Source organism: Amphimedon queenslandica, unplaced genomic scaffold, assembly GCF_000090795.2.
Source record: "Amphimedon queenslandica unplaced genomic scaffold, v1.1 AMPQUscaffold_12851, whole genome shotgun sequence".
Taxonomy (NCBI): domain Eukaryota; kingdom Metazoa; phylum Porifera; class Demospongiae; order Haplosclerida; family Niphatidae; genus Amphimedon; species Amphimedon queenslandica.
The window spans coordinates 33,324-47,557 of NW_003546913.1; the positions used below are offsets into that span (position 1 = coordinate 33,324).

The 14,234-nt window shown below is 34.3% G+C and overlaps 1 long non-coding RNA gene across 1 annotated transcript; it reads left to right on the forward strand.

Annotated features, from left to right (window-relative positions):
• Positions 1-12,443: 12,443 nt before the first annotated feature.
• On the forward strand, positions 12,444-14,124 carry LOC100632971 (uncharacterized). Its single transcript, XR_002187067.1, has 8 exons — positions 12,444-12,545; positions 12,608-12,652; positions 12,703-13,011; positions 13,056-13,226; positions 13,273-13,394; positions 13,448-13,629; positions 13,685-13,900; positions 13,949-14,124. It is a non-coding gene; the product is annotated as an uncharacterized LOC100632971 (long non-coding RNA).
• Positions 14,125-14,234: the final 110 nt, after the last annotated feature.

Sequence of the window (14,234 nt, forward strand, 5' to 3'; positions counted from 1 at the left end):
TGACTTACTGACTATATTATTTGCTCCTCTCAGTAGAAATGGTCACTGAAATGGCAACTATCCACATAAACTACCACGGTCCTTTTAACAGCTTTATAGCAGTCTATACTCTCGCATCTACATTAATTACACTGTCAGAATAGGCTGCAGCTTCACTATTACTTTTCTAGGCCTTAGAAAACTAAGAAGAGCAATCCCAATTCCCTCCATGTGACTGACCGCCATCTTAATAAAATGCATGATACACTGGTGTAAACAGCACCGTTTCATCAATGATGGACTTACACTCTGTATCATCTATGTGAAGATTCATTAGTGTAGTATTACATCCAGTATCTTCTTTATATAACAGCAACGTATCAGGCTGGGAGAAAATCACGAGTGAATCAGAATGATATTCATTAACGTTACATTAGTGTTAACTTTACAGCTTGATATCACAATGAATATTCTTGGCTGTGTAGATAAAAAAATTCCCAGTTCTGAGATATGAGCATGCGCGACCACACCCAAAATTAAAGCACATGTTTCTTTAATTAACAAAATGGCGGAATGAGGTAAGTTTTGACTGATCCAACAGTCACAGTATCACTTCTTCCTTTCTTGGAGAATGAATGATCTGATGGGACATGGACCTGCGCATAGACTGTTGGAGTAGAATGGTGTAAGAATTAACCTTCTAGCACTAGCCAATCTTGAGATACACACCGACAACTGGATTGACAGGAGATGATGACTAAGATGAAAAAAGGTGGCTGAACAAAACGGCCGTTTCGCCGATCTTTTACAGTTTTACTCTCCTTTTAGAAAAGGCTTAGACCCCCGCTAGTGGTACCAATGGAGTCCTCTGGTCAAGATAAGGTCCTCTAAGAAGTCTGGTAAGCATAGGAGCTTGTTTCCCCAGTATAGCAAGGCTGCAAAAGTCGTGGCAGCCATATTGTTTTGGGGTGAATCCTAAGGCTTAGTAACGCTACCGCGTTACTAATAGATTTAATTGAGAGATGGAATTATAATAACAATAATAATAACAGCAACTTTACAAAGACAAAGTCAACAAAATAAAAAGCAAAAGTTTATCTATCTAAATGAAAGTGATGGTCTATGTCTTGCATCATATATATGTATCTCTTACCTACATGTGTATACAGTGGATTCAATGAAATGATGTCTCAGATTGTTTCAATCACTTCTATCAGCTGACAATGCCTGCATGGTTTCAACTAGTAATAATACTAAAACATGAATGATTCTGTTCAAATGTTAATGGCATCATTCTATATCCATACTCCATTCTCATAATTCCATACTCATACTCTCATTCCCATAATCCCATACCTTGATCTGTTGTGACTTTTCAATAGGTTCATGGTACACATTCTCAGTCTTAACCATTAATATCAGCCTATTATCATTAGCCACACCTCCTGACCCTGACCCCCTCACTAAGTGAGTCTTTATTTTTTGAGGTACTACAAGAGAGTTTTTGAAGACATGACAGTTTCTGACTGAGAGGAGATCCTTTCTTCTTCTTCGAGCTTGGTGTCTTTTCATTGCTGCTGTTAATATTAGCATCTTCATGCATAACACCAGTTATACAAATACTAATAATAAATAAATTAAAAAATTCGTAAAAAATACAATTTTTGACCGGAATGAGCTCAAACTTTCTACACAGCATAAGAACATGTAAATGCATCAGAAAATTCGATAAAAATTGAGAACTATCTACTTTTCATTTTTTGCAGAATTAGGCCAAAGTTCCTGTACTAAAGAAATTTTCATCTAATTTTTGATCAACTATAAAAATTCGTAAAAATCCAATTTTGATTGGAATAAATTTAAGAACATGTACATGTATCAGGAAATGTCATACCCCATGCCGTACACTGTATTATAATACAATATAATATGTACATGTACATGTATTTAGCTTCACTCACCGTCTGTGTCCTTGTATTATTAATCTCATTCTATTATTGAACTCTTGAAACTCAGTGATCTGTACAAACGTACCAATATTGTATACATCATCAAGATTAGTGATATCATCAGCTTCATTACTACAAGAAAAACAACAACAATTATAGTAATAATAATAATAATAAATAATACTTGTGTATATTTAATGTGGTTATTAAGAATAGAAATAAGATTAAATCAAATTAGAAGATAAAATACCACACATTAAGTGTAGCTAAAGTAATGGATAGGTTGTTAATGTACATGTACTTGTCATTCTTTTAAAGGAAAGCTCCAGCATAAGGTAAAGCCAGGTCACATTTCTGTTTTATTGAAGACATTAGAGATTAATCAGTAACCTGAAAGAGAAGGAAAGAGAGAGTACCCAGTATATGGTAGAGTATAACTAACAATGACAAATCATTTAGACTTACCTCCACCATTTTGACAAATCCTGGGAACATTCGGTTCCTATTGAGCACCAGGAGAGGTACCTCAGGTAGAGTATCAGGTATTGATATGGTGACAATAGCATGAGAGAGAGAACCCAAATCAACCTCATCCAGAGACCCTTCATCATAATTAGTCTTATGATCATCTGATCCATCACTTGATTCAGAACTACTGGAGTATATATACTAATGAGAGATGATAGAGGGAGAGGAGACATTATAAATAAAATGAATATGTGCCTCATAGAGGTTTATAAATAATTTTAAAATAATTTTCCAGTCTCAATTATATGCATAAAATTTCACATAATTTATGATTCCCACTTAACGTATAATTTGTTAAATCATTTTTTAATCCCCAGAAAATTTTGGCATATACAGTAGACAGTTCATTGAATCTTTAATCTAATTTCAACCCAATAATTACCGGATTATACTGATCAGTGGTACATTAGTAAAATTACATTATGTCCTTACTCCAGTGTGTAGGGTCTTCACTCCTTTATTTAATAAATGAGATAGTCTGAAATTCAAGAGATGGTTGTTTGATGATGTTCTACTAAGAGAGGGAGAGAAGCTTTCTAAAAGTACACTACAAACCACGTGTCTACTCCGTATTCTATCTACAGACGGAGAATAGTGCCGTATATTATTGAGCCACGCCTATGCGTTGGGCGTAGCTCGAACTGCAGCAACTGAAAGAGACAATGGCTGGAGTTGAAGTAGGAACTACTTCAGATTCCACATCTTCTCAGAATTTTGTTGATGTTTGTGACAAAGAACTAAGTGAGTTTTTTTATTTTGCAAAGAGTGAAATCAATTTTTTGTGTTTATTGATAGGCATCAAAGATTTCTATCCTGTTTATGATAAAGTCAGGCCACTCTCAGCTCATTGGAAATCCATAGCCATTTCTTTGCGTTTAAGAATAGACACTATCAACACCATAGAAGCTAGTTTTTATGGAAACACTATCTCATCTCTACAAAAAGTTTTAGAGCATTGGTTAAAGAAAGATTATGATGACTACCAGACTAATGGTATTCCTTGTTGGAGGAGAGTGTGTGTAGCTGTTAAAGAAGGAGGAGGTGATCCAGCATTAGCTGATGAAATAGCTCGTGAACATCCTCTTCCAGCTATGCCACCTGTAGGATCAACTAGTTCAAAAGGTACATTATTAGTTGAGTCAATAGTATCACTGTCGTCAGTGTCACAGTTACTGTATCTATGATAATACATTATGTGTTAGTGTAGGTTGGGTTAGGTAGCCTAATTATCTGCTTTTTTGGTATTGAGTCAATCGCTTGCATAGTTGAAGTCACACTACTGATATAGTACATGAATATCACTATCAAGCAATAAATAATATAAGGCATTACACTCTCACAGTCTATTGTGCTTTTTCTTTTACCTGCTTGTATAGCATGAAAAATTGATTATGAAAATGCCAGATGGTAATTTGGTTATTTGATAATAAGTCACATGCAATCAGTATTTCTTCTTTTTTTAGAAAAAAGTGCCACTCCAGAAACAGATGAGGTAGCTATGTCACCAGCAAGCACTGACAGAGCAATAGGTAATGATATTGCCTCATTTTTAAACAACTATTAATGCTAACTATTCATCAATTTAGGTACATCCAAATATGGTTCTTCTGAAAAGAGTTTTGAATTAACTAGCAAGTTATATGATCTACAAGATGAATTTGACGAAGCAATCAGAATAACAAAGAATTCTTTCAAATCAAGTGATGTACCTAAAATCATTGACTACCTCATTATGCACACAATGTCGCTACTCGGTCCTAACAAAAAACAGCAAACAACTTCAGAAAAAATTGCTCAAGCACTTAAAGAAGAGTTTGAACACGTCAAAACATTATCAGAATTATTTACCATATTGCAGCACAAATACATATCTTGGTTCAACTATAAACTAATGATAAAACTTGTTGGAGTATTTCTACCAAAAAATTGTTTGTTAAAGAGAACTTGGTCGTCATATGAAGAGAAGTTAAAGGATTATTTTATAAACAGTGGTGGACTATTGAAAGATGCTGATGCTGTACAGTTTGGTGTAAAAGGTGTTCCTCCTGGTACACGAGTAATGATTGCTAAAGTTGACAGAGATGACTACACACTGGATGACATATTCTTCTTTCGTAGAGCAATACCAAAAGGTTTAGATATTCCTGAATATGACCTTTACTTCAGTTTTGTCCATGATGGGTCTCTCTGTTTGGGTTACCTCATTCCTGAGTATCTTTATTCTTTATTATTTCCTCTAACTACAAAGCTACAGCAACAGTTAGCTATTATTGGTATCACTCAACTAACATGTGGTGAAGATAAATATAATCTAAGAGAGGTTTGTTATAATTATTATGTAAATAAAATTTTGATATTATTAATAATTTTACAGTACTCAAAAAAAGAGGTTAAACACTCATCCACTGATATTGGTAAGTACATAAACTGACCTTTAGTCAATGTCTCCATTGGGCAATTGTCAAACAACATAACATACATGTATTACTAATAATGTTCTTCATTTATAGATATATGTGATCCATTATGGTATGAGAATACCAGTACACCATTACATGAAGCAGCTTGGAGAGGATTAAAAGATGAAGTACAATGGCTTCTTGATGAGTTTGGTTGCAGCACATATCGTTGTGGTCTTCATAGTTGGACTCCATTACACTCTGCATCATATGGTGGACACATTGAGATCCTTCAACTACTCATCCATCAATATGATATTGATCCTAATGAAGGTGATGATAATAGTGTATCTAGTATACATATGGCATCTTATAAAGGCCACTTATTTATAGTACAATATCTAGTAGACACGTGTGACGTTCCTCCTGATCAACCAGACAATAGCAATAACACTGCATTACTGTACTCAGCAATGGGGGGCCATTCTGACCTAGTGGAATTCTTTATTGAGAGAAATTGTAATACTTCTCAGATTAATTGTATCAGTGCCTCTTTATCATTGTTAGCTTGTATAAGTGGAGAGTTAGCATTAGTCCACAAGCTTGAATCACTGCACCTCTTCTCACCAGATTCAGTTACTAGTTTAGGACAGGGTGTACTACATTATACATGTCGATCTACAAATGAGAAAAGTGTTGAGCTTTTTAAGTATCTTTTAAATCGATATCAATTATCCACTGATATAAAGGATTCTAAATATGGTAGGACTCAACTTCATATTGCTTCATGGTATGCTTCATCATCAGTTGTTGAATATATTGTTAGTATTCAAGGTAATGAAACATTATTACTCAATGATAATGGTGGTATGTCATGTTTACATCATGCATGTTATGCAGGTATGAGTATTCCAGCTGGTATTGTGTATGGTAAGCTTATGGCACAAAGTGATGCACCATATGTTAAGATTATTAATAATACTAGTATAAAACCAAATGTTGATTTTATCAAACGAAATGAAAGAGTTAAAATGTTTTCTTCACTTCTCAAGAAAGTTAGCACTCGCCCTAACTTTGACATAAATGCCACTACAAATGATGGTAAGTCATTACTTCATTTAGCACAAAAAAGTGGCAATATATTACTAGTGAAAGCATTAGAAGAATATAATATCAAGAGTACATTAACTAATGATAATAGGTCTCCAGTACATTATGCTGCCTGGTCAGGTTCTACTAGTGTATTAAGTTATATCATATCTCAGTATAATCTCAATGCTAATGATACTGATACTTATGGTCGTACACCATTAGTCTGCTCCTGCCGTTCAGGCAGTATTAATTCTGTCAAATATCTTATTAATAATCATAACAGTGATCCTAATATCACTGCCAATGATGGTATGCAAACTCTTTATCATTCTTGTAGCAATGGTCATATAGATATCACCAAATATCTCATTGAGGTACAGCAATGTGATATTAATAAAACAGATAATGAAGGGCGCACATTAGTACATCATGCTGCACGAAGTGGTAACTTTGATTTAGTTCAGTATCTTATTACTGAACAAGGTTTGTCTCCTACTGCAGTTACTAAGAATGGCCTCACTGCTTTACATTATGTCTCACTGTCTCTTAACTTATCTCTTGTTAAAGAATTAATAACTACCTATCAGTTAGATCCTCATCAAGCTGACAGTAATGGTAAGCTACCAATTCATTATGCTGCTGAATCTGGTGATATTTTACTACTGGAATTATACGTGAAGGAGTACAAGTGTAGTCTGAGCCTCACAGATAACAAAGGTTGGAATGTTATTCATTATTCATCATTAAAGGGACATACTCACTTTATCAAGCATATCACCAGTCAGTATCCTCAATACATTAGTTTACTACACTCTACTAACAATGATGGTTGGGTACCATTGCATTTTGCCTGTAAGAGTGGTAATATTCAGTTAGTCATATTTCTAATAGATGATATGAAATGTGATGTTAGTGCTAGGAATACACGTGACAGTACATGTGTCACATTTGCCTCTGGATCAGGTAATCTTGATCTAGTACAGTTACTAATACAACAGTATAAGCTCGAGCCTTTAGCTACTGATAAATATGGCTTCACAGCATTACATGGAGCAGCACAGACTGGTAATACTCATATATTGGAATGGTACAACCAGGAGTGTAGTGTGGAAATTACTAATCACACTAGCCATAACAAGTACACACTAGCTCATTCAGCTGCTTATAAAGGTAAGCTACATTGTCTACAGGAACTGATCAACATGTATCAGTGTGATGTTAATGCCACTACTACTGATACTGGTAGTACGGTTGTTCATAGAGCATGTGAAGGAGGTCATGCTCCTGTTGTACATTATCTCACTAGTCTTTCTCAGTGTAATGTAGCAGCTAAGACTTCTAATGGATCAACAGTTCTTCACATTACCTGTCAGTACAGTGACTCTCTTCCTATACTCAAACATCTGGTAGAGAATCATCAGTTAGATCTGTGTGCTGTGAATGATAAAGGAATGTCTCCTATTCACTTAGCATGTAGTGAGGGAAGATTGAACTTGATCCAGTACATTATAGAACACATACCATCATCACTTGAACTACCTGACAATAAATGTGGTCGTACTGGATTTCTTATTGCAGTGTACTTTAATCAGTTAGAAGTTGTTAAATATCTTATTAGTAAGAAGTGTAATGTATCAGCTACTGATGATGAAGGGTCTGGAGCAGTTCACATTTCAGTAGAGAGGGGTCACTTGAATGTATTGAAGTATCTCATTGATAATAATTATTGTAATCCTAATGCAACAAATCATCAAGGTCGTACACCACTTCACTTAGCTGTAGCAGCTGATCAATTTGAAACAATCAAATATTTAATGTGTGAGAGCATAAGTTCTCTTAGTACAGTTTGGCTACGTGAGATTAAGTATTCATTAGATGGGCCACACATCATCAACACATCAGATGGCTTACCAGTAGATGTTACTGCAAAAGATAAAGATGGCATTACTTGCTTACACTTAATAGCAGAAAAGGGAAACATTAAAACATATGAATATCTGAAGTATTATTACAAGTCATTTCCAAGAGACAATTTTGGACGTTCTCCTCTTCATTACTCCTGCCTCTCCAACAAGTATGATATGGCAATGCATCTTGTTAAAAGTTGTCACTATGATCCTGATGATACTGATAAGAATGGTTATAATTCAGTTCATGCAGCATGCAAAGTTGGTAATTTTGGACTGGTTCTATATTTCCTCACAGAGCATGGTTGTAACCCACATGCTGAGACTAAAGATGGACAAACTCTTCTTTATTTTGCAATCAAGAGCTCTAATTCTGAACTTATTCAGTTTTAAAGCAAGTTATTGGATTAAGACCATGTTGGCATGAAATAGAAGCAGATGAATCTGTCAGGTCTGAATTTAGATCAAATCCAGAAAGCAAAAATCAAAACATAATGTCAGAGAGGGAAGCTAAGTATGGAGATAAGTGTTTGCTATTTTAATGGCACTTGGTACAACCTTGGTCAAGGACAAATACCATTTACTTGAACACAGTTTAGTGTAATTATACTAATTACATAATTCACTATTCTCACAAAAATACCACTATCTTAAATCATCATTCAATACAATGTGTATCACCCTCTTATCACCATCATAAACTTGTACTACATTATCACCATTATCCACCTTGGCACCCCAATTGTTTTATTGTCACAATTGTCATCTTATCATTACCATGTACACCAAAGACATGCAATATATCGATTACCATTGTACCACCATATTACCATTGTAACTGTAACCACCTTACCAGTTATCACCATTACACCATATACCCACACGTACACCCTAATAGTTATCAATACCACCAATCCTTCTTCTTTAATATTATTATTCATTAATATGTATCACTGGAGCTACTCTTTGCTTTCTTTTGTTACTCTTCTCTTTCTTCCTTAATTAATAAATTGTTTTATTATAGCATGCAAACATGTACCTTTATTTTGTACTTACTCTTAATTGTTATTATTATTATTATTGTTATTGTTGACATTATCTTGACATACTTATAACAATACAGATGTGTATTAGCATTGAGTTTTACCCTCTACATACAATTATACATCGCACATGGGTGAAATCAATTATGGGAACGACCTGGGATGAACCCCCAGGTTGTAAAAAGGCAAAGAGAATAGTCTATGGTTTTTTTGCAAATGGCTCCAAAATCATCCCAATTCATATTACATATTCTGTTGCATATTGTTACAACATATTGTAGAGCTCAATCTGGGCAAGTAACTGGTATAATAGTCATGGATGATCTACATTGTGCTGGTAATGAATAATTGATTAGATCTATTTGGATGTAATTGATGCACATGGTGTCTGTTGTGAATTTGGATACTGGTAAGCTATAGTTGTCTCAATCCTTATGCACATTGCTATGGACTTACTCCACTTCTAATATTGATGGATGATGTACAGTGTACTGGTAGAGAGGCACAGATCACTCATTGTCCCAGTACTCCTATTGGTGAACACAACTGCATTACTGCAATCTCGGTGAAGATGTTAGTATTCCCTGCTCATGAATTGAACACTGTAGTTTAATAAGATCATTCCCCTTCCTTTAATAGAACAAACAAATTAGATTTTATAGTTGTTAGACTAAAAAACTTTTGTTTATATGTGTACATTATAGTTGATTTTGATATTTTAGTGATCACCCATATAGAAAAATGAGGTTGCAGCATAGTTGTGGCAACAGTTGTTGTCACAAGGTGGCCACAAGGCCCACAACCTTGTAAAAATCCTGGAATTGAAATGTTTTTTTACCTTGTGAATTCGTAGCAACCTTGTCACAATCTACAATGAATTTAATATAAAACTATCATTTGAAAGACTATCAACACATAATGAATATTGCCATCCTAATCCAATATAGTTTCAATTGATTTCTAGATACTTGATGTATCTATAATACTGTAAGTGCTGGTCAATGATCCCTTTGTAGCAATAGCTTCATATCATAATGGGGCACATTTAATGAAACCTCAGTTTCCTGTCAACCTTTGGACAACCTTGTCACAAGGTTGTTATGTTTCTTACAATTTAGTCACAACTTTAGCACTTTTATACAAGATTGTTACTAGGTTGCTACAACCTTGTGAGTTTGTGAACTGGTTATAACAACTTTGGAATTCCAGTTATACAATGACATACAGTAGATATCACTAAATGAGAATAGAAAGTGAATGAAAGTGACTTAAGTACACACTATTGATGATATAGTCAAAACTTGAAATTAAAACCAAATTAAGCAATTAATTAATGCAAGTGACTTTCAGTAAACTATAGATATAGCTCTACTTTATTTGTGTACAAAAAGAGACCATTTGATGCATTACATAACATTCAAAGTTTGGCAAAAAACTTTTCCCAAAAATTGTTGAAAATATTCCAATCTAATTGCAACTTCAAAGCTAGTGACAGAATTACCAGATGGTAAAGCATTAGCCCTGAATGTGCCCTGATTACTATAATCAGGAAATAGGTGGTTTGCAGCAGTATAACTGCTTATAAACCAATACTAATTAAACTAGATAGTAATTGCTTAGCCACATTTTTCCTGGAGTCACAAACAACCCAAGTTACATAATGAAGTTGTGATGTTTACTCCCTTCACTGTGCTATCAGCTGCTAACGCGCAGTATTGGCGCAACAGTTGACAGTATTATAATTATACTATAAGTTAAAAAAGAAGGAAGAAGAGAGGGAGAATGTCCAGGACAATCAATACATGAGGGAGAGAGCACGAGAGAGAACTGACTGAACAATAGAACAGATAACAACAGAACAAAAGAACTCTCTAACATTCTAAATATAGTAACAGAACACATGTTCACCACTCATTCTCATAACTAATCATAACTAACATAATCACTAATAACTAATAATAACAATAGTAATAATAATAATAATAATATCTCTCAATTCTTAGTATTAACAACAATGATAATCAGGCCCACTGAGAGGGGGGGGAGAAGGGGATAAATCCCCTGGGCCCCTCACTTCAGGGGGCCCCATAATAATGTACATTATAATTAAAGTATAATAAGTCATCATTACATAATTAAATATGTGCCTTTCTGGCTTTTAAACACATCAAAATGATGTATGATATTATCAAAATTTAGCTGTTCTGCAAGTTTGCTTTCAATTGCTAGTGTTCCTAAGTCACTCAACTGATTTTTGGTCATATTTGAGCATTGGTAGTTCTTGTGGTTTAATTTGTAATTTTTTAAAAATTATTGCAACGGGCCCCTAATTTTAATCTTCCCCTGGGCCCCATGTCTTCTCTCAGCGGGCCTGATGATAATAATGATAATAATAATAACAATAACAATAATAATAACAACAATAATAACACTAACAATAATAATAACAATAATAATTCATGTATGCAAATACAGTCACTACAGAAATCACTACTTGATATTGTCTAGGCACTCTGGTAGTGATCATTTGAAGCTTGTTAGTCAAGCTATCCTAACAAATGTAGGAGAAAATATGATATCAGGAGTGAATTTATCTGTTTAAGGAAGTAACAGTAATGTTTTCTAATTGAGATTTATGTAACATGGGTATGTTACTGGCACTATATGCATATTAGGGACTTGTCAACATAAATCATAATTATAAAAATTGTAATTTTAACAGTTTTTAATGTGCTGCCTACAAGTTAAACTGTAAACTAGGCAACTGTCATTAATTTTAAGTTTAATGGAACCAAGTTATTGTTTATGATATTAACTCTTGTCATTGAATTTGCATTTACATGGATGGCTTGATTAGTTTAGCATGTAGTAATAAGCTACTGACTTCATGTGAACACATTGTCCACATGCACAAATGTTTTCCCACAAAATATAATAAATCAGAAATAATTAATTTTTTTTCCTCCTGTACCAAAATTATCTCATGTACATGTATGCACCTATATGGATGCAACCTACTACATAATGTCACTAATTGAGCAACTACCAATTCTTACAGCATACATGGCTGGTAGGAAGTATTAGATCTATATTTTGACATGCTAAAAATTTTACTCAATAATCGTAGCTACTTTAAAAAAACAATTAGTAAATAAATTTAGTTACTAGTGATTAAATTGTATCCCTCTTTGTGCGTGCTGTTAATGTCAATCATTCACCAGCCCAATAAAAGCTGATATAAACACTTCATGAAATAATTACATGCATGTCTTTTGCCCTCAAGACATGCAATTAGTTCATAGATTTGAATTATAGCAAACTAAAAGTAATAACTAGCTGTCTCAATAATTAAGCTGATGTTTGGCTTATAGTGATAAATTAACTAACTTTTGATCGAAAACCAAATTTACCATAACATCTAATTAAATGCAAACATATAAATTATGAAAGTAGAAAATGCTTCCTGTATAAACTGGACAGACTAGATCTACCTAGTTACTTAGCAAGTATACTTCCTGCAGAGAGTGGATGTATATAAGGAGTGTCACTGTAGCTAGAATTTACTTGCAATTGTAGGTATCATCATGAACAGGCTAACTCTGTTTGTTCTTCTCCTTGCTATCATTCAAGTGCACTGCAACCCTGCTGGTAAGAATTTAACAACTTATGGAACATAGCACGGTGAGCTTTTTACTTTCTTAATTTTACAGCTTCTAAAAGAAGTTGGGATGGTCCAGGACCACTAAAAGATGAGAGTAAGTGATTGTATGTACATTTATACTTAATATGATGTACTTATTTGTAGATAAGCATGATTCTCAGCTGATGGATGCTACAGGCAAAGAAGAAGATAAGGAAGAAATCAATCTTGACCTTGGTGATGTTGATGAGGATGAAGACAAAGAAGGTGACAACAAAAATGACATAAAAGATAATGATGACAGTGGAAAAGATAAAGATGATAAAGACAACACAGATGATGAGGATGATAAAGATGATAATTGATAATTTTAAAAGTGATCTTGAAGAATGTAAGTATATACAGTCTATTACAACATATATTTAAATTATATTGCACTGGCAAATAAAATATCTCAAGCACCTGCTAACTTCAGTAAGTTAACAGTATAATCTAACTATATGCCATGACAATGGTAGGTGAAGAGTATGGTAGTAGTGAAGATGTTATAGAGGGAGACATCAAAATGACTCCAGAGCAGGCTGCACTCTTCAAGCGTGGTGGATGGGATGAGTTAGTCAATTCAGAAGCATGGCTCCGTAACCATGGCAAGTGGTCAAGGACTATCCCATACACAATTAGTGGAGTTGGTTAGCAGTTTCAATTGTTTTATAAAATTTATTTTTGATGGTGTAGCTACTAGAGAAAGGAATGCTTTTAACAAGTTTAATCAAAATGTTTCATGATCTTACATGCCTTCGATTTACTCCAAGACAGAGTTATAACCGTGATTATATTCAATTTGTTAGTCGAGGAGGGTAAGCAATTATGTAACAAGTTTTACTATTAAATAAAAAAAAATTAACTGTAGTTGTTGGTCCTATCTTGGTAAACAACCTCCAGGAAGATATGCCAGACCTCAGCTAGTCTCATTAGCTAGTGGTTGCTATCTTGCTGTCCCTGCTCATTAGATAATGCATGCACTTGGACGATTTCATGAACAATCACGAGCTGACAGAGACACATACGTCAGAATAATAACTGGAAATATAAGTATAGACATGCATGTACATGCACAGATTGAAATTGACTTTTTTCTGTATATTAGGAAGTGGATATGCAGGAAATTTTGTCAGACGAACTACTTCTGACAGCCAATCTCTACCATATAATTATCTTTCATTGATGCATTATGGTAGAACTACTTTCAGTAGAAACGGTCAACCTACAATTCAACCAAAACCTTATTCATTCATCACTATTGGCCAGAGAAACAGGTTGTCAATGTATGATGTACAACACATTAATATTCGATACTGTCCAGGTAATTATACAAACATTTAGCGTTAATTTTGAGCACTAAAATTAATAGAAAGAGCTCTTAGATTAGTTGGAGGCAGAGGATCATTTGAAGGAAGAGTTGAAGTGTTTTGGAATGGACAGTGGGGAACTGTCTGTGATGATTCATTTGGTAGAATGATGGTCGTGTAATTTGCAAGTATATGGGTTTCCCTGATGTTGTTGCAACATACCATAGAGCTCGATTTGGGCAGGGAACTGGTCCAATAGTAATGGATGACCTACGTTGTGCTGGTAATGAGTACAGCCCCTTTGCATGTCCTATGAGGACTATTGGTACTCATAACTGTCGTCATTCT